This window comes from Pleurodeles waltl, chromosome 4_2 (genome assembly GCF_031143425.1).
Source record: "Pleurodeles waltl isolate 20211129_DDA chromosome 4_2, aPleWal1.hap1.20221129, whole genome shotgun sequence".
NCBI classification, from domain to species: domain Eukaryota; kingdom Metazoa; phylum Chordata; class Amphibia; order Caudata; family Salamandridae; genus Pleurodeles; species Pleurodeles waltl.
The window spans coordinates 809,747,319-809,766,208 of record NC_090443.1 but is presented as its reverse complement, the minus strand read 5'-3'; the positions used below and the strand labels follow the sequence as shown (position 1 = coordinate 809,766,208).

Sequence of the window (18,890 nt, the reverse complement as noted above, 5' to 3'; positions counted from 1 at the left end):
TGGCCACTGGCCTTTGTGGTTGTTAGAACAGTTTTCATAATTTTATATGACTCTCACCTCCTTCCACTTGAGCATACTCTTTTCTGGTCTTAGAGACAGCCCAGCGTAGATGTCCCCTGAGCTGCAGGGTTATTTCACTATACTTACGCCACACAAGCACACAACAGCAACAGGTAGTTATTTGCTTTTAACATGGAATGCCAGAGGCATGGGATCAGCTAATAACTGATATAGAATTTACTCACAGTTGAAGAGTATTGGGGCCCACATAATTCATTTCCAGGAAACACATCTCAGAGGTCAGGAGATGGATTGTCTATGGCACAGATAGAGGGACCAACTGTGTAGCACTTCCTAATCATCCTTTGTCAAGAAGAGCAGCAGTCTGGAATCGTCTGGATTTCCCTTGGGAGTGAGGAGTCAACAGTGGACTCGGACGGTCGCTCTGTCTTGCTAAACATAAAACGGCATCTGGATGGACCTCTACTGGTTTTGGGTTGCATATACGTGCTAAATTTCAACTATCCCCAGGTTTTGGTGTCCTTGTCAAGGAACCTTGCTGGATAGCCCTCTACTCCATGGATACCGGGTGGAGACTTCAATAGTGTGTTAGACACCACTTTAGATAGATTGCTCCCTCCACTACCAGGCACACCGGAGGACCTTTATGACTAGACAAGTAAATGGCCCCAATTTGGATATATGAAGTGCTAAAAATCCCAAATTTAGAGAATATTCCTTCTTTCCCCCTCCACATGGGCTTCTTGACCGGCTTGACCATATGGTGTGTTGCACTGAGCACCTTATTTTTATTGAACATACCTCTCGTCTAGGCAATACCCTGTTGGATCACAAACCCTTAATGACCCTATAATCTGGGGTAAAATACCCACCCCATTCCTGATGTGAAGGCTTCCGCTTTCAAACCCTCCATTTAAAATACAGTTATCAATCACTTCATTGATAATGCAAACATGGGCTCTACCCCCAGTATGGAGAGGGAGGCCTTTGAAGTTGGAACAAATGGGGTTTGTAATAAAACTGTGACTGTTGTCTGCCATTTCCTTGACTTGCAGCTGAAAGACCTTGAAAGGTCTTTAATCAGACTGGGGTTGGACATGGTGCGAGAGGTTTTCCCCATACCTTTCATTCTACTCGCCTCTTAACTAAATACAAAATCCTTAGTAAAACAATAGAGAAGCGCATTCTGCCTCTCCTGCCAAACCTGGTTCACCCAAAACAGAATAGCTTTATCCCATCCAAAAAACATCCTTTAACATAAAACATATCTACTCAATCATGAAGGAGGTGCCTCTTAAGTGGCCCCATGCGGCGTGCTAGTTACTTGACCTGGAGAAGGATTTGGACTCACTAAAATTCGGATTAAATCTTCAAAGTCCTGCAGCACTTTAGACTTGGTCCGCATCTTTTCGGCTGTATCCAACTACTTTACTCCAACCCCTTGGAAAGAGTCATAACGTGGTGACAATTATCAAGCCCCTACCCGGAGGCCAGGGGCACTTGCTGGGGTGCCAGTTATCGCCTTTACTATTTGCTCTAGTGCTTGAGCTGCTGGCAGCTACAATACATGAGTGAAGCCAGAATTTGGGGATTCCCCATAGGAGACCAGACACATGCCATCTCCTTTTATGTGGATAAAGTGAATATCTATCTTCAAGACATTCATGATAATCTAAGCCCTTTGACATCTATACTAGAGGAATTTGTCAGACTCTATGGGCTTAAAGTCAATTATAATAAATCCCTTGTCTTCCCCTTCAGAGATAATCTCTCAGAGCGAGCTGTTCACATGGGTGCTGGTCAGCTGCGACTCCTCTATTGGGGCGGAGGAGCATTGTCCCACTGCTGAAATCGCACCAAAGCTGAAAAATAAAATGGTAATAAAATTAATTTATTACCATTTTATTTTTCACTGCTCCCAGCCGGAGCCAAGACTAGCGTAATGGCAGGGCAGGATTCATTGCTGCTTACTGGCAGTAGGGGGGGGGGGGTGGTGGTGCCCAGTCCTGTTTAAAGTGCGCATGTCACTTTGGCCGGCTGTCTTGCAACAGCCTCCCGGATGTGCACTTTAAGCCTCTGCTGCCCAAGCTGTCTTAGACAGCTGGGTGGAGAGGAGGCACAGGCCCGCTTTACCTGAGCGAGAGTCGAGCCAGCCCACTCCAGCCAATCCTGGCACTATTCTCATGCTACTTAACTTTATCAGTAGCATGGGAGCAGTGTCAGGATTGATAGAGAGGCGTTGGCTCTGAAGCCATGAGCTCACATGGACTGGTAGCACACAGAGGACCGGAGGAGATGAGCCAATAAGTAAGTATTCATTTTATTTTTAGGTTTCGCCTGTACGGCAATTTAGCTGTGCTTGTGAAGTCTGTTGTATTTTTTAAAAAAAAATCTTAAAAGGGGCTTAAAACCCTCCCCCTTGCTTACCGGTAGTTACCATTGGTTGATCCCAGCGTCATTCTAATTTACTTGCTTTTCATTGGCCAGCATGTTGTCTGCTTTCACTTCCTGCTCTGCTTTTGCTGTTACTGGAGCTTGGACCAAGTACACCTTCTGATCACTGGCTACTGACCAGTGTTTTTCCACTGGCTACTTCACTCTGTAGGTACCCTTTTTAGGGTCGAGCCTGCGTTGCATGCGCTCGCGCATGCGTATCGCAGCGAGGCGCTTTTGTATTTAGAAAAGGGCTCGGAGCCCTGTCAACTTCACATCAGTGTTTTTTATTGGTTCGTGGGCTTGCCTAATAACATCTGCTTGCTTTCATTAGTCGAAGACAAGCATATGTCATGCCTTTTCCGGTGGCTAGCCCTCCTCGAGCACAGCGACCAAGTACAGAAAACATGCGAGGCTCGCTGTTTTCCATCGGGCTCGTGGACTTCTTTTTCTCTAATTTACGAGCGCGATCTCGCTTGGCAGAAGTCGAGCGCTTTACATAGTTAATTTCACTTTTTCGGGTTGTGTACATAAATGCACTTTTGCCTGATAGGTGAAAAGTCAGGTTAGGAGTTTACAACACGATCAGCTCTAACATGAGCAAACGTGAGACCAGTTGCATTGTAAATGCTTGTTTTCTTTGCGATCAAGCATGCCACTTTATTGTTGTTTCTGTGATACCCAGTTGTAGACAAACAAGCGGTTTTGTATATCTGTATTTTACGGTATATATGTATACATATGTAAAATCCTAGTCCTGCATGTAACAGTGCTTTTTATGAAAAGGTCACTTCAATATAGGATTAGGAACTGGGCTACAGTCCAAACTTCTTCATTCGCTGTGCACTGCAGGATAAGACTCCTGTTCAGTTAATGTGTGACTCTACAGAATGCATCCTTGTCTATACAGAGGAAGCAGCACAGACCCGCTCACCTTTACAATCTAACACCTGACAACTCCCAGCGAGGAAACAACAAAGGAGCAACAGACCAAGCTTTACTGACCCTACACTCACAATTACTGCACTTCAGTTAGGCTCAGGAAACAAATGACACAAACAACAGACTAGCAACAATCCATATCTTCTCCGGGCTCAGGAAACGAATGACAAACAACAGACTAGCAAACTAGTAACAATCCATATCTCTTCCGTCTCTGGCCTACACTGTGGCCATATTTCGATGGGAAATGTGATAACAGGCTTTTGATCTCATTAAAGTCACTGCGTAGTATGGGGATATTTTACAATACTGTTTTTTTATGACTACAAAGTGTAGTAACGGAAGCTGTACTTAGGTGTTGTTCTTCCTTAGTATGCGCAGTGGGAACATTTCGTTCATTTTGATGTCTTGAAGGATAATGAAAACATTTTGTCTACACTGATGACGTGAAGCCACCAAAATCATTTTTCACCTAGAGGGCAGTCCTTGTGAGATTATATTACCAAGTACTGCAACAATGGTCTTTTTCTATGTCTATGGTCATTTCATGCTATTAAAGTTGCAACTCCTGACTTGCGGTTAGCCACGTTTTTGTTGTCTGCTTGGATTAGTTGTGAAAAGAAGTAATTACAGCCTAAAAAGTACATCTATTTCCCTACTATTACTATCTGGTCATAAACTCAACTGGTACTTTGCAGATGTTTTATGGTACATTTGACATACTTACATGACTTCATTTATAGTGACAGAAAGATACTTTATTTTATCCATTAGTAGACAAAATTAAAAAAATTAAACTGTAAAAAGTGTGTTTGTATTATTGATTGTGTCTGCAAATCATTTGTGAAGTTGTAGCTACCCATTATTTGCTACTCATGACTGACATGAATCGGGGAAAAAAATGCAAAGGCCACCGCCCATCCGGCATTCAGAGCTTCTTCTACAAGATGTGTCCTTTCTTTATTTCACTGTATGTGCCAGTGTGATGGGCTTTGATCCCGGCATTGGCATGGCAGCAATTGGAGTGCATCTTGGTTGCACATGTGCCGGTGTGGCAGTATATAAGGTAGGGCACGTGAATCAGAGTTCACTGTGTGTGTGTGTCTGTACATGAATATATTGCTGCCAGCATCTCAGCTTCTTGGCTCCCACTATACCATCTGAGCGGAAGCGCTGTGCCCATCGCAACACAATGTTTTTACAGATGTCTATAACTGGGTAACAGCATCTGTTTTTCCAGACCTCTGGGGGACGTTGAGAAGGCAGTAGCTATCTACATTGAGTCTTTTTTCACTATCTAACCCGATTAAAAACACAGACTGAAATGTTAGCTTTGCAAAATTTATATTAAAGAAGGCATGTATAGCTGAGCGGGTAGTTACATTGCAGCATTGTATGCAAATTGCAGAAGGCGGGCTTGGATAACTCCCCAGTCCACTGTGGGCAAGTTCAAATTTTCCCTTTCCAAGGTCAATATTAAATACTTACCTTAATTTGACTCCTTTTATTTATTGTGTTTTGGCATCTCTTTAATTAGTGCTGTACATGTCAGCTGGTGTTATTTTTCAGCCACCCCTGCCCTTTCCCTGCTCTCCATTATGAGTGCTGTGCAATATGTAAAAAAAAAAAAAAAAAGAAAGAAAAAAAAAAATGATGAAGCAATAGATTTAGCATAGGCTAAACCTATTGGCATTGCAAATGCTTGCTAATTTTATGGTTATGTCCCACTGACAGGCTCTGTGAGAAAATTGCATTGCCTTTAGTCTCAAGTCCAGAGCTGTCAGTCGTGGTTCATTATAAACACTGTTTATAATGACCCATGATTGAGAGCTTTGGCATTGACTCTAAAGGCATTGCTGATTTCCCATAGTGCCTGTCAGTGGGTCAAAATGTTTTCTTTTCTGCCCCTCCACTTATGGATATTACCAGCCACCACTGGTATCCTACCATGGGCCCCGTACACTTTTAAGTACCTTGGTATTTAGATATACCATGCAGAACCTCTTGATGGCAACCTGGGGAAGGCCGTTAAGTCCCTGTGCTCTAAGATCTCCTTCTGGGCTACCCTTCCATTGTCCATGATGGACCACATAGCCCTGCCGAAAATGGTAATATTATATATATTATATCACCCCGTTTCTTTTTTTTTTCTAACCTCCCGATCCTTGACCCCTACCCCCCCCCCAGATGTTCTGTGAATTGGATTCCCTCCTAGTGGAAATGATATGGGGGGGGGAGGAGAAGAGTAGCACTGCCAAAGCTACTACTCAGCCACAGGAGGCTGAATAGGAGCACCAGATATTTACCAATCTGACCTAACAGCACAACTCGAGTGGGTAGCACTTTGGTTAGCTGCCCATCATCAGCGGTAAACAAGACTCACACATGCACAGTTGAGAGAGATTCATCTTCACAGCCTTCTATTCTCTGGTGCTGTTAGTTGTGGTCCCTATCCGCTCCTGACACACACCTCCATGCATTTTTGCGCATCATAACCCTGTGCCAATATTCCTCAGTGCTAACACTCATGGGGCTGCCATAAGTAGTCCACTAGCTACATGGGAGATGGCTGGGATTGCTACATTTGAGGATCTGTAGTTAGGCGGAGTCCCTCTGAGCTTCTCAAAGCTACAGGAACAGAATGGATTTCAAGTAGGAACCTTTCTGACCCATGGCACTAATAGTTGAGCACTGACCAGGCACTGGGATATTAGAAGTCTGAAACCTGCCACCAACCCCCTCCTACATACACTACACACCATAGGGTATGGCTGACACTTGGTCATGTGGCTGTACAGGGCATTTGAACAGGATCCTCTGGTGGCCCGTGTCCAATTTAAAATAAAACCCACTAGGGCAAATTCTCAATTATTCAGCACGCTGAGGGTCCTGGAGTATCACTGCAAGCTTTCCAGGAATACCTGCTTCAAATGCATCCAATTTCATATCTTGCACAGAGCATGTCTATCCCCCCCTCAGAAGTTACACCTCATATATTCATCAGCCACAGATGCATGCCCCCGTTGTCAACTTATCACTGGCCAATATGCTTCGCATGTTCTGGGCTTGTAGGGAGGTGCATACATTCTGGGACTTAATACTATCTATCTCCCCCCACAGAACAAATGGAGGTTTCCACTGTACAATACTATCTCCTGGAGTTATATCCCTGGCCCAAAACCAAAAAATCATGATGAGATTCATAGATTTGTCATTGGTCTTAGCCAAATGAGCAGTGGCAATGAGATTGAAATCCCCTTTGCCTTCATCAGTCGCATAATGGAGGGCACAGGCAGAAGGCACAGTTTTCTGCAGGGAAGAACAAGCATTTGCAATGCAATAGGTCTCCAGTTTGTGAGAGTTAGAGCTATTGGCATTGCATTAATTACTTTAATGCTATGCCTTTAGGCTCTGCCACCCACTTCCCTCCAGCGAGCACTGGATCTCTACTGATTTTCCTGTTTTGCTATATTTATGTGCCACTCACCTTCTCAGGTGAGAGTTTGATAATCGTCTCCTCTGCTTTCGAAACTGAACTGTGAGACTCTGTATTGAATTGGTTTATAGTCTGCATTGGTCTAGCCATGCACTCATACATAGACCTGCTTTGTCCTTTGATTCATAAACATCCTAACAAATGTGTTAAAGAAGTTACGTGCTTGTTATTGTGGTCTTCCTTATATTTTGGATCATATACTGCGTTTTGTCACCATGACGAGTTCAGTTTTCACTCCATGCATCGCTTTACAGTTTATCATAGTTATGTTTCATGAAAAAAGGTAAATAGTATCTGCCGAAAACAATGTGATTCATTTTGCAGCACAAGCTGTCAGACCTCATGTGGGAGATGCTAGATTTTAAAACATGCCACTGTTTATTAATGTGAAATAATAGAAATTTCGCATACTTATGGGTTTGCTTCTAAGTGACGTTCAGCTGCATCGTCTGACGTTGCAAGTGCTTCTATATCTTGTGATTTGTGTGCTATAGAAACACTAGCTGTAACTGCGACATTCATCACTTTGTAATGTCTTGTGAGGTCTTGCATTCCTGCACCATACGCCACTGAGTATTGTGCCACACTCTCACCATCAGTGGCGTTCAACACTTTCCTTCCTGCTCAAATTACAAAAAATACACGAGCAGTATCACCATTAACATAACTCTTTAGTAACATAACCTTCCAAGCTGGATGACAGGGAGCCAGTCAGTGTTTTTATTACTCACTGGTATTTGGAATGATTATTGCAGCTTGCAGCCCATTTCAGGGTATCACCAAAATATTGGTGAAGAAATAAAGTGTTTATTAAGAAAGATTTATCACAATACGTATAAAATATTCAGTAAGTCATGTCGGGTCTTCATAAAAAGAAAGCTTCGAATTTTACGATGGTTTGTACAGAATGTTATGCTGCTCAAGACATGCACACGGGGTGGTTCAAAGCATTATAACTAGTAAATAAAAGATTCATTTGGTGAGGTCAATGAGATGGGTTGCTAAATAATAAACATCACACAATAAATAGTATGATTTATAGTATTCCGTTATTTATTTTAACAATTCCATCTAGCTGACATCTTCCAAACCTGTGCATGTCTGCAGATTGCAAGGCCTCTTCTGGTCACAAGATGCAGAGGAGGGGGTGTCAGCACTTACGCTTTCTTCAAGTTGAACCTTCCATTGTGGCTGAGAAGTCAGATTTTGCCCTGGCATTTGTGAAGCCATTCAGCTGCTTTGTGCTTTGGGCTATTGTGTTTTATGGGGTGCATAGGCCCAGTCTTCAGGGTGTTTTCAAAATGCTGAAATCCCTCTTGGCTTGCGTCCATGCCATTTGTTTTTAAACTTAAATGCAGAGCTCTGCTGATGCTCATGTGGACTGCTGTTGCCACCTGAAGCGCAAAGTGTGAACACATTGCTATGGACAACCAAAAGAACACTAAGGCTGCAATGCTCAGACGGAAGGAGGGAGGAGGTGTCCTCACACGCTGTAACAGGAGGAAGCGTGAACGCACGTAAATGTAGTGTAATGGCCAACAAAGATGTTCTTAGTGAAATCACCTGAGAGGGAACTAGGGAACTAAGCATACAAAGGAGGGACATTTAGAAAAATGCACCAATAAAAAGGAAGCATTTAAGACAAGCACAACAAAGAACGAATGGCAAGAGTGGGCGTGGTTAAAGCCCATAGATTGAATACAGAATGTCTTGCAGACCGCACTGCGTGCTGCCTAGACTCAACCTAAATATGGGGTCTGAGAAAAACACCCTTGGCAACATACTAGAATGTGATCCTTTAAGGCTTTAGAAAACATGGTAAAGGTGATACCCACCTGCTCTAGACCCTGGGTCCAATCAGCTAATGCATTTGAAGAGTGCTCATTACAAAACTGTGGTCTGTAAGGGTACATTTATAGTATTGGCCCAGTCTACTGTGCTACACAGTAGACTTTTGCCCTGGGCATTCCTACTGTAGTGACGTCTTCTTGGAATTTACTACCTTTGATATGCTCCTCGCCGGGAAGATGAACGTCTGTGTCAGTTATGTTGTGAATAGGAGTTAAGTCTTTTTTCCTTTTTCTCTCTTCTTTTGCAGTTCAGAATACAGTTGGGTAACTTTCTTGGGAACTAATTCCTTCCCCTTAAGGGTACATTGATAGATAATCTTTGAAATGGGGCATAGCACTTACTAATATGTACGCTGCTCAGTGCTTAATTTGAGCTGGTGTTTTCCGGTCCTGGGCACTGGCACTTAATTGTCAACACTTATGACATTCTGCCACATGATGGCGCTTCTTGGCTAATTTAGATTTGAGAACAACAACAGTTGTTTACTAATTCAGTATACATTAAAATGACTAATACCTGCCACCCAAACCATTTTTATACCTTGGGGGGCCTGGAATAGTCTGAATTGGCCCTCTTGTAGCAGTGTGAAGGTTAGTAGTTGTGTTGGTACTGTCATTAGCAGCACTGGCAGGAGCAATGGGGGGTGCAAGGACCTCCTGACAAAGGCCATGGCACTTTGTTTTTGCAAATTTAGCAGTGACCCTGCTAATATTGTATGGTGCCCATTCAAATGGAATACTCTGAATTCAACTACTTATTTGTAACTGTTATGGCTCTTGTGACGTGGAGTGTTGTTGTTATCTGCAAAATGCAAGTCAAAATGTATTTAAGAAAAGACCCAATTTCAAGTCTTCAGAATCAATCAATATTCATAAGTTTCACTCTTCTAACAAGACTCCAGACATGAGCTCATGGTAGTGAGTCAGGCTGAGAGCACACAAACTTGAAAAATTTGAACATAGGCATGTCATTTCTACAAGTACAGAAACTGGCGAAAATCACAGTTCCAGATGCCGGAGTAGTCCTTGGCTCACCTACGAGACAGGAATTTTAAGTTAACATGTTTCAGCATTGTCAACAAAACATGACCATTATAGGTATTCATTAAAAGTTAGGCTGAGCAGTTTAAATGTACCTGGCAATTGCACCATCTACAGCACAGCCCAAGATATCTGTACAGAATTCAGTATTCATCAAAGGAAAAACCTCTTGTCCTTCACCGTCAGCTCTGTCCTGCAAATCATCTTCATTGTCATTGATAAAAATATGCAATAAGAATTGCAAAAACAACTTTCGTGTTTTTATTCATCAATCTCCAAACAGGCATTTCAATCTGGACCAGAGGTCTCATCACTCTAAGAATGCCAATACATAACTTTATCTCAGATATTAGCAATCTGCTCACTTTAATTTCTGAAGAGTTATCAGGGATATGCAACACGTACCTCCTACAAAAACCCACATGCCACCTTTTGCAGAAAAGGCAAGATCAAGAGCCTTTTTTATTTTTTCAAAATAACAGCTCTTTGGACAATCGTTCGAGTATTTATCTTTTCACGAGCATTAGCAGTTTAGCTGACCATTTTCCCTAGCATCCTAATCAGTCTTCCTATTTCTTTTATTGATAGGCTCATCCCATAGTTTGGAAACAGATTTGGAAAGAATCTTGTGGTTTTTTTAATGTCTTTTTTCCTACTCTTCCATAAGTTACGTAGTTAAGTGACTTATGGCTGACACTATGTAGCCAGGAAAAACCTGAGCCAGACATTGTTTAGCCACTTGTAGGCTCTGTGCCACAGATGTAATATGTTTCTGGTCGTTTATTCATACTACATCCGGTGAACAAAACACCATAAGGAACAACTGTCTTTGTGAAGCCAATTTGACAAAAAAATTGACAAAAAAAGAGATGAATTTGGGTTTATTCGCTGGTGCACATTTTGTTGAAGCCAAGAAAAATGCCTCTCTTACAATTTGTAGCTAGATAGACAGCAGGAGTGTGTACATTCTGGTCAGGATGGGGTACATGTAGATTATCCATGGCAACTGCAGTTAAGTTGCTACATTCAAGAATTTAAGTCCATGCAGGCAGAGCTTTCAATGGGCACGGCAGGTACAACAGGACAGAGGCAGTGGCCCTAACAGCAGCCCAGGTGTCTCAATACTGTGAAACCCTGTACCACAGCACCAGTGTGAGAAAAAGACAAGGAAATCTGCAGTATATAAATAAGGATGTGTTTCAAATGCAGCGTTATCCAGCATTTAAAAAAAAAACAAAGATTTCTTGAGGGGTGTGGGAGGGAGCCATGAACCGTCATTGCAGCACTCCTTGCAAACTGCAGGTTGGTATAAAAAATGTTGCCTGTTCTGCTTTCGGTTCATAGTCTGGCCGATAACAATTAATAGGTTGCAGTGCTGTGTCAGCAGCAATCTTTCTTGCTGTCAAAGGGTTGCTATGCTCAAGGAGGACAGAAAGTCATGGAGAGAAAGGATGTGGTAGAGAATTAAAGAGTAGGGAAAATAAGAACACATATGTGCTAAGTTACCAGAAGGGCATTGGGAAATTGTCATCCTGATCTTTCAGATACCAATCATTCCATTCTGGGAGCTGTTGTCTTTAGTCAGCCAAAGTGACTTTCAATGGTACAAAAAACAGATAAGTTGTACACTGGTGACATGATTGTGAGAAAAGGCCTCTTCTGTCATGGTTAGCCCCCCACTTTTTGCCTGGTATATTATATAGCCCCAAAGTTGTTAGCTCCCAGGGCTCCTGCTAACCATGTTCCTTGGGTCAGATCTCTTTCCCTAAAACTGTTGTGATGCACCATTGGCAACAAATTTAGCTGCCACCATCATTCCTTAGTAAATGTTACTTGGGAAGCCTGGGCATGGGGTACTAATGGTAGGCCCAGGAGGGCAGCAGCACAGATTGTGCCACTCTCTAGCACCAGGCATCCAGAAGCAGCCAGCACTGCCATTGCTGGCTGAGTGTTCTGATGTAATCCTAAAAGACAAACTCGACATGGCACACAGCCTGTGTGCCCTGTCTACTATACACTGAAGTACTGTAGGTAAGTCACCTCTTTGGCAGGCCTTCCGGTCCTAAGGCAGGGTGCACTATATGGTATGTGTGGGCATAGATGCATGAGCAATATGCCTCTACTGTGTCCTTGCTAAACCTGGGACATAGTAAGTGAACAGGGCAACCATTTTAAAGCATGTGCCGGACACTGGTCAGTTCGAGTTTCACAGCTACATGATGGCTACCCTGAACCCTGGGTTGTTTGGTTTCAAACAACTCAGAATGATAAATCCAAACTGGTACCAGTTATTAGAGGTGCCCCCTGCAAAAGGCAAAAGCTAACTACTCTGGCATGGTTGGTGGCCAGTCACAACCAGCCTGCCACCACCAGACAAGATTCTGAATCCTTGGGGTGAGAGATCCTGCTCTCTGGGATTCAGAACAAAGCCCTTCCTGGGTGGGGGTGCTAACACCCCCTCCCTCAGGAATGTGTACTGCCCTACTGGTGAGCTCCAAAGGGCATACCGCACTCGAAACTCAACCCCCAGGCCTGCTGTTAGCAGCAGATGGCTGCCCCTGTTGCAAACCCTGACATTTGGCAGAAGCAACGGCAGGAATACAGACAAAGGGTAGGAGGAGTGGTCACCCCCAGCTTGCACACCCTAAAGGTGTTGCATGCGAGGTGACCTCTCCATTTCATTTCCCCCCATCTTGGATGGAAGGAAAATAGCCAATCAGGGGTAGGCAAGTGACCTGTGCTTGCAGAAAGTGGTCACTTAGTGGGTGTAGCCACCATAGATAGTGGACCCATTGGTCACTACTAGGTACCTCCTAAAACGCCTATTAAATACAGTATTTGGTGGGCATCCCTAGACCAAGAAATCAGATTCCATAGATGTAGGAAAGTAGCCTCTTTGTAGCTTATCCCCACTTTTGGCCTGTTTGTCAGTGTGTTTGACTGTGTCTGCTGGGATCCTGCTAATCCAGACCCCAGTAGTTATGCTCTCTCCTTCTGAAATTGGTTGTAGGATGCTGTTAACACAGTATTTCACCCACAATTGGCATACTGGTGCCCCTTTATAAGACCCTGGTATATGGTACCTAGGTACCCAGGGCATTAGGGTTCCAGGGGATCCCTATGGGCTGCAGCATATATTCTGCCACCCATAGGTAGCCCATGCAAAGACTTCTGCAGGACAGCCATTGCAGCCTGCTTGAAAGGGTGCATGCACCCTTTCACTGCCATTTACCCTGCACCAGGTCACTTATAAGTCACAAAAACACGGATGCACAGTGAAGGTGATTCATCTCTACCAAGACGGGGAGGAATCAATAGGTCCCTGTGAGTGTTCAACATTGGGAACAAGAGCCCTCTTTCACCATTCGTGACATGCTTCATCATCAGGTTTTGCTCCTCGGAAGGCCGGCACTGCAATGCCTGACGGGCCCCTCAAGGGGGCTCTTTGCCAGAGATCTTTTAGAAATCTTTGCCGGTAGTGAATGCAGTAATGTGGGATTGGTGGAATTAAAGTGTTATAATTGACTAGAGGAACCATATAATTAATCTTTATTGAGAATGTGAACCTCTGTCAAGGTTAAAAACAAAGAAGGTGAGGGGAAAGTAAGGGTAATGCCTATGTTTCCCTATTCAAATATGGTGTAATGTGTCAAGTACGCTTTTGTCTAGGGGTTGGTTTGTAGAAGGCAGAGTTGGAAGTCCCTTCACTGCCTGTCATAGAAAGGTCAACATGTTTCTCGCTATGCTAGTCGTAAAGATCTAAGTGCGATTCATCATCATTTTCCCGGACTTCGTGAGTGCGGGGATGTCATTTTACACGTGTACAGGCCATAGGTCACTACCTATGTCCAGCTACATAATGGTAACTCTGAACATAGGCATGTTCGGTATCAAACATGTAGGAATTATAACCCCATGCTTTTGCAAGCATTGGCTGTATGATTCCATGCACTGTGGGGGCTCCTTAGAGGACCCCCAGTACTGCCACTACAGCCTTTTGAGGTTTTCTAGGCAGCCCCAGCTGCTGCCACCTCACAGACAGGTTTCTGACCTCCTGTTGCTTGAAAAGCTCAAGCCCAGGAAGGCAGAACAAAGGATTTCAGTTGGGAGGCGCAGTTACACTCTCTCCCTTTGGAAATAGGTGTTACAGACTTGGGAAGGGTAGCCTCCCGAAGCCACTGGAAATGCTTTGAAGGGCACATTTGGTGCCCTCCTTGCATAATCCAGTCTACACCGGTTCAGGGACCCTCCAGTCCCTGCTCTGGCGCTAAACCGGACCAAGGAAAGGGGAGTGACCACTCCCCTGTCCATCACCACCCCAGGGGCGGTGCTCAGAGCTCCTCCAGAGGATCCCTGGGTTTGGCCATCTTTGATTCCAAGTTGTCAGGGAACTCTGGGAGCATCTCAGTGGCCAGTGCCAGCAGGTGACATCATAGCTCTCCCCTGATAGGTGCTTGCCTGGTTAGCTAACCAATCTACATTTCAGGGCTATTTAGGGTCTCTCCTTTGGGTGGTTCTTCAGATTCGGATTGCAAGAATCCAGCAGGAATCCTCTGCATCATCCACTTCAACTTCTCACCAAAGAAACTGCATCTGGACCCTCCAGGAGCTCTACAAATTGCAACAAAGAAGCAAGACACCTTCTGCAACATTGTATCTTCAACAACTGCAACTGTTTCACGGTTGTGCATCCTCTGAGGACAGCCTGTCTTCAGCCTGCACCAGAAGAGGGAAGGAATCTCACTTGGGGTGTAGGAGGCACTCCCCTGCTTCAGCAGGCACCTACAGCAACAACGACCTGCTGCGTGGATCCCTTCTCCTGCTAAGGTGCGTGGATCTTGCATTACAGGTGGTGGACTGGAGTGGTCCCGACGGTCCTGATGTCCCCCTGTCCAACTTTGGTGGAGGTAAGAGCTTGCCTTCCCACGCAAGACAGTACCCCCGTCCACTGCGTGTTTTGCAGGTGCCAAGGCTTGCTGATGTCCTTCCACAATGTTCTTTGTGCATCTTGCAGCTCCGGCCCCCAGCACTCTATCCTGCAACGCACAGCTTCCCGAGTGGTTCTGCGGCAGCGTGGGAGCCTTTGTCCTAGTGCTGCGTGGTCCTCTTCTTGCACTTCGTTTGTCCCCGTACTGTAGGACTCCTGTGCGTGATGCCTGGTCTTCTGTGGCTTTCCGAGTTGCTGAGAGCGCCCTCTGACTTCCCTTCCTGGGTAGAGTCCACCTGGTCCTTCCTGGTCCCGGGCAGCGCCATTTTCCGCTAACTGCGAACTTTGCGTGTGCCAAGGCTTCTTGGCGGACTCCAGTGACGCAAACCATACTGCAATCCTCCATCCAGCGTGGGACATCACTTGCACCAACCAGGAACCCGACTCTATCTTTTTGGGTACAATACTGACTTCTTCTTCACCTGTGGTTCTTCGTTTTCACTTTGATCTGGTTTAGCAGGGGCTCCTGTTCTCTCTGGACTCTTCTGTGCTTCTTGGACTTGGTCCCATTCTTCCACAGGTCCTCAGGTCCAGGAATCCATCGTTGGTGTCTTGCAGTCTCTTCCGGTTCTTGCATAATCTTCTTTCTAGTCTTCTTGTGTGTTCTGGGAAAGTTACTGTTTTAGTCCTGTTTTCCTGGGCACAGGGGGGTGTTCTAGTACTTACCTTTGGGGTTTTCTAGTACTCCCAACTCCCCTTTACACACTACACTTGCCTAGGTGGGAAACCGACATTCGCATTCCACTTTCTTAGTATATGATTTGTGTTCCCCCAGGCCCATTTCTAACTATTGTGATTTTCACTAATTGCACTGTTTTCTAACTGTTTTATGTATATTTCTGCATACTAGTGTATATAATTTGTGCATTATTCACCTCCTAAGGGAGTATAGTATCCTTGGTATGTTTGGCATTTGTGTCACCAAAATAAAGTACCTTTATTTTTGTAACACTGAGTGTTTTCTTTCATGTATGTAAGTACTGTGTGACTACAGTGGTATTGCATGAGCTTTGCATGTCTCCTAGATAAGCCTTGGCTGCTCATCCACACCTACCTCTAGAGAGCCTGGCTTCTGGACACTGCCTACATTTCACTAATAAGGGATAACTGGACCTGGTATAAGGTGTAAGTACCATAGGTACCCACTACAAACCAGGCCGGCCTCCTACCACGGACAAAAGAAGACCAGCAACAAAGAAGACCCAAGGCTCGAGGGCCGAAGTCCTGCTGCACCAAGCCAACAAACCCTGCCTGCTGCACCCAGGACCCAACAATTGCTGCTGAGGGGTTGCATGGACATACTTGACAAACCCTCAGTGGACCTCCACTCTTCAGAAATCGCCAAAGATATCCCCCCAGAGTGAAGGCATCACTTTGCAACACCAAGGAACCAAAGACCCAGTGAAGGCCTCTTAACTGACCGGCTGCTGACCAAGGAACTGGACGCCGCAACCAGATCAAACTTCACCTATCAGACCGTGAGGACAAACCCTGCCAGTGTGCCAAGTTTGGTGGCACTGGACCCTCCAGTGGCCAGACCCTGCAATAGCTCTAGGTACTGGTCACCTCACGTCGGATACCCAGAAGGACAGTCCATTCTAGGCTGAAAAAGAACAAGAAGAAAGCCTCATTCAAGGGACTTCAGGAACGACCCGGACATCCCACCAGAGTGCCCCTGCTGACCTGCAAGCAGCCCTCCAAGGTACCTGCCTCCAAGGGCTCCTTTGTGCACAGCTGCTGGCTCACTAATTCGCTCTGCCACTGGGCTGCCCTGTGCGCTGCACTGAAGATCCAGCTGTGCCCTAAGGGTCTCCCACCCCTTGCGACCTCGACACCCCCAGGGGACCCATCGGACTTACCTTTAAGGCCGCCTGTGCACTGCTTTTCCAAGTGTTCCCCCGCAGTGGCCTGGCATCAGCTCCTTTGACTTTCTGCTGCTGCTCCCGTCAGAGCCGGGAGTCGCCCGAACTTCTCCAGCTAGTCCAGGGTACCCATCGACGACCTCGACATACCTGCAAAAGAAGACATTGGTACACGCATTGCCTGATTTACTCTGAATTATCTAAGTATTTCTCCATTGATTTCTATGGTGTGTAATTAAGCACAAAAGACTAACTTTATTAAACTTTAAAAATTGATAACTTTAAATGTACTTACCTGATTTTGATGATCTTGGTCTTAAAAATGTGATAAAAATCTGAGGTATTTTTGTAAATTGGTCTCGAGTTCTTTTGAGTGTGTGGCCTTATCTATTGATACTGTGAGTACAACAAATGCTTTGCACTTCTCCAAGATTAGCCTAACTGCTTGACCAAGCTACCATAAAAATGTGATCATTAGGTGGTCTAGTTTTTACCTTTGTAAACCAACGTGTGCATGCCTGGACTCCCTGTACAGTGTGCCTAGTGAGGCCAGCCTCCTACAATGATGAAAAGCATTCTCCTTGTAGACCGATTGTTTACATCTAGGAAGGGTGGTAGGCATATTCCACTGATTTATTCCAGTCCACTGCCTGCCATTTCTTGGTGATCCAGCAGTGCAATTAAACAAACAAACTTGCTGCATAAACAGTCGGTCAAACTCATCGAAGGATGAGGTCTCTGGGCGTTTCCCACTGCAGGAGTGTCAAGCCATATCTGTGGGCAAGAAACTGCTGCATCTTTGCTGCTTCTCTGTTGTCTGCCTGTGAAGATGGGAATTTTTCCATCTTGTTTGTTTCTGTAGTCTGCTTGCAATATGATTTATCTGTACTTTAAAGCAGTGTTTTTGATAAGCTCATCTTGATCTGGAGTGACTATCTGGACTGAAGCGACACATTTCTTAGTTGCACCTTGCCATTAACCCAGTCAGCAGGTTGTGCCAGGCCTCAAATCGGCTGGTCAGCAGCTCTTCTTGAACCTGATAACAGATGTAGAGGATGCAGGTAATTAGGTTTTTGCAGTAATTTAAAGTCACAACAGGAAACATGTAAAAATTCAGTAAAGCTGGACAATGGCAACGCTCTTACTTGATCTCCACTGCCATCCCTGTTTCATCTGACTTTATCTATAAGTTTATGGGACACCTGATATTGTGAAGGATATTGGACAGCCCCTGGAGTCGGCATTCACCTACAGCAGAGCAGCCAGAGACTCTGGGGCTTCAGAGGCGCAGGGACTAATGAGGCAATGAGAGACAGAGGCCATAGGAAAGACACTTCGGCACAGCCACTCGGGAGTCTTTGGCAAGATGGGTAGCACCTGGGCTACATCCGATGGGTCTGACTGCCAGTGGGACATCACTTGAGGCAGCCCCACCCAAGAGAGAATGGCCCAGTGGAGGAGACTACTGCAGCCTAGGAACGCAATGCTGCTGGTCTAAGGGGATGGTGGCTGGGGCACCATGTGAAGTCACGGTCTGCGAGGAGAGGCTGGGAGTCCTGACGCTTTCTGGAGGCTGTGTGATAGCAGAAGGAAAGGGATTGGAGTGGTCATGGAGGTGGAGGCAGGCTGCCATGTCCCAGGGAACACTGCTGTGGTCTCCGAGTGTGTACATAACATAGGAGAGCTAACACTGATCCGAGGCAGAAAAACCCCTTGCATAGGGCACTATGTCCTCCAGGTTGGACATGGGAAGGCTCAGAATGTGCTAGAAGACACCAACCATACCTAAAGCAGATAGTGGCAGCACTGCTGCTCTCTTTGCAGTCATACAGGGGCATTGATCAGTGCTAGTGGAGGAACACTGTAGGACGCTGCAAGTCCTAGCTATGGGTGAGTGCTTTACTACTCTCAGTGTATCTAGCAGGAGAAGTGGGCCCCATCATGGGTGCTGCTGAGTGGTGTCACAGCATTGGGGATGCATTAGCGGGCAGCGCATTAACCTGGCAGATGCTTTTTGTCCCCTCTATTTTACAGGCAGCACAGGACAGTATTCATTGCTGGAGAAATGGGTTGGTGCATTGCTGCACCAGTATTCTGTGTCCTACTACACACTTTTCACAAGCAAACTAAAGGGTAAAGACAAGCAGACACCACCACCCTTACAGGGGAAAATTGACAGTTCACAAAACCGAGAACCACCCCGAGCAGGCAGGAGTCGACCATGATGTAAGCATTAGTGGAAGATGGGCCCCGATCCC

General features: G+C 45.3%; 1 protein-coding gene across 2 annotated transcripts in view; it reads left to right on the top strand.

Moving 5' to 3' along the window:
* MIER1 (MIER1 transcriptional regulator) overlaps positions 1–18,890 on the top strand; it is a 346,656-nt gene that overhangs the window by 11,849 nt on the left and 315,917 nt on the right. The gene's annotated exons all lie outside the window — the stretch shown is intronic.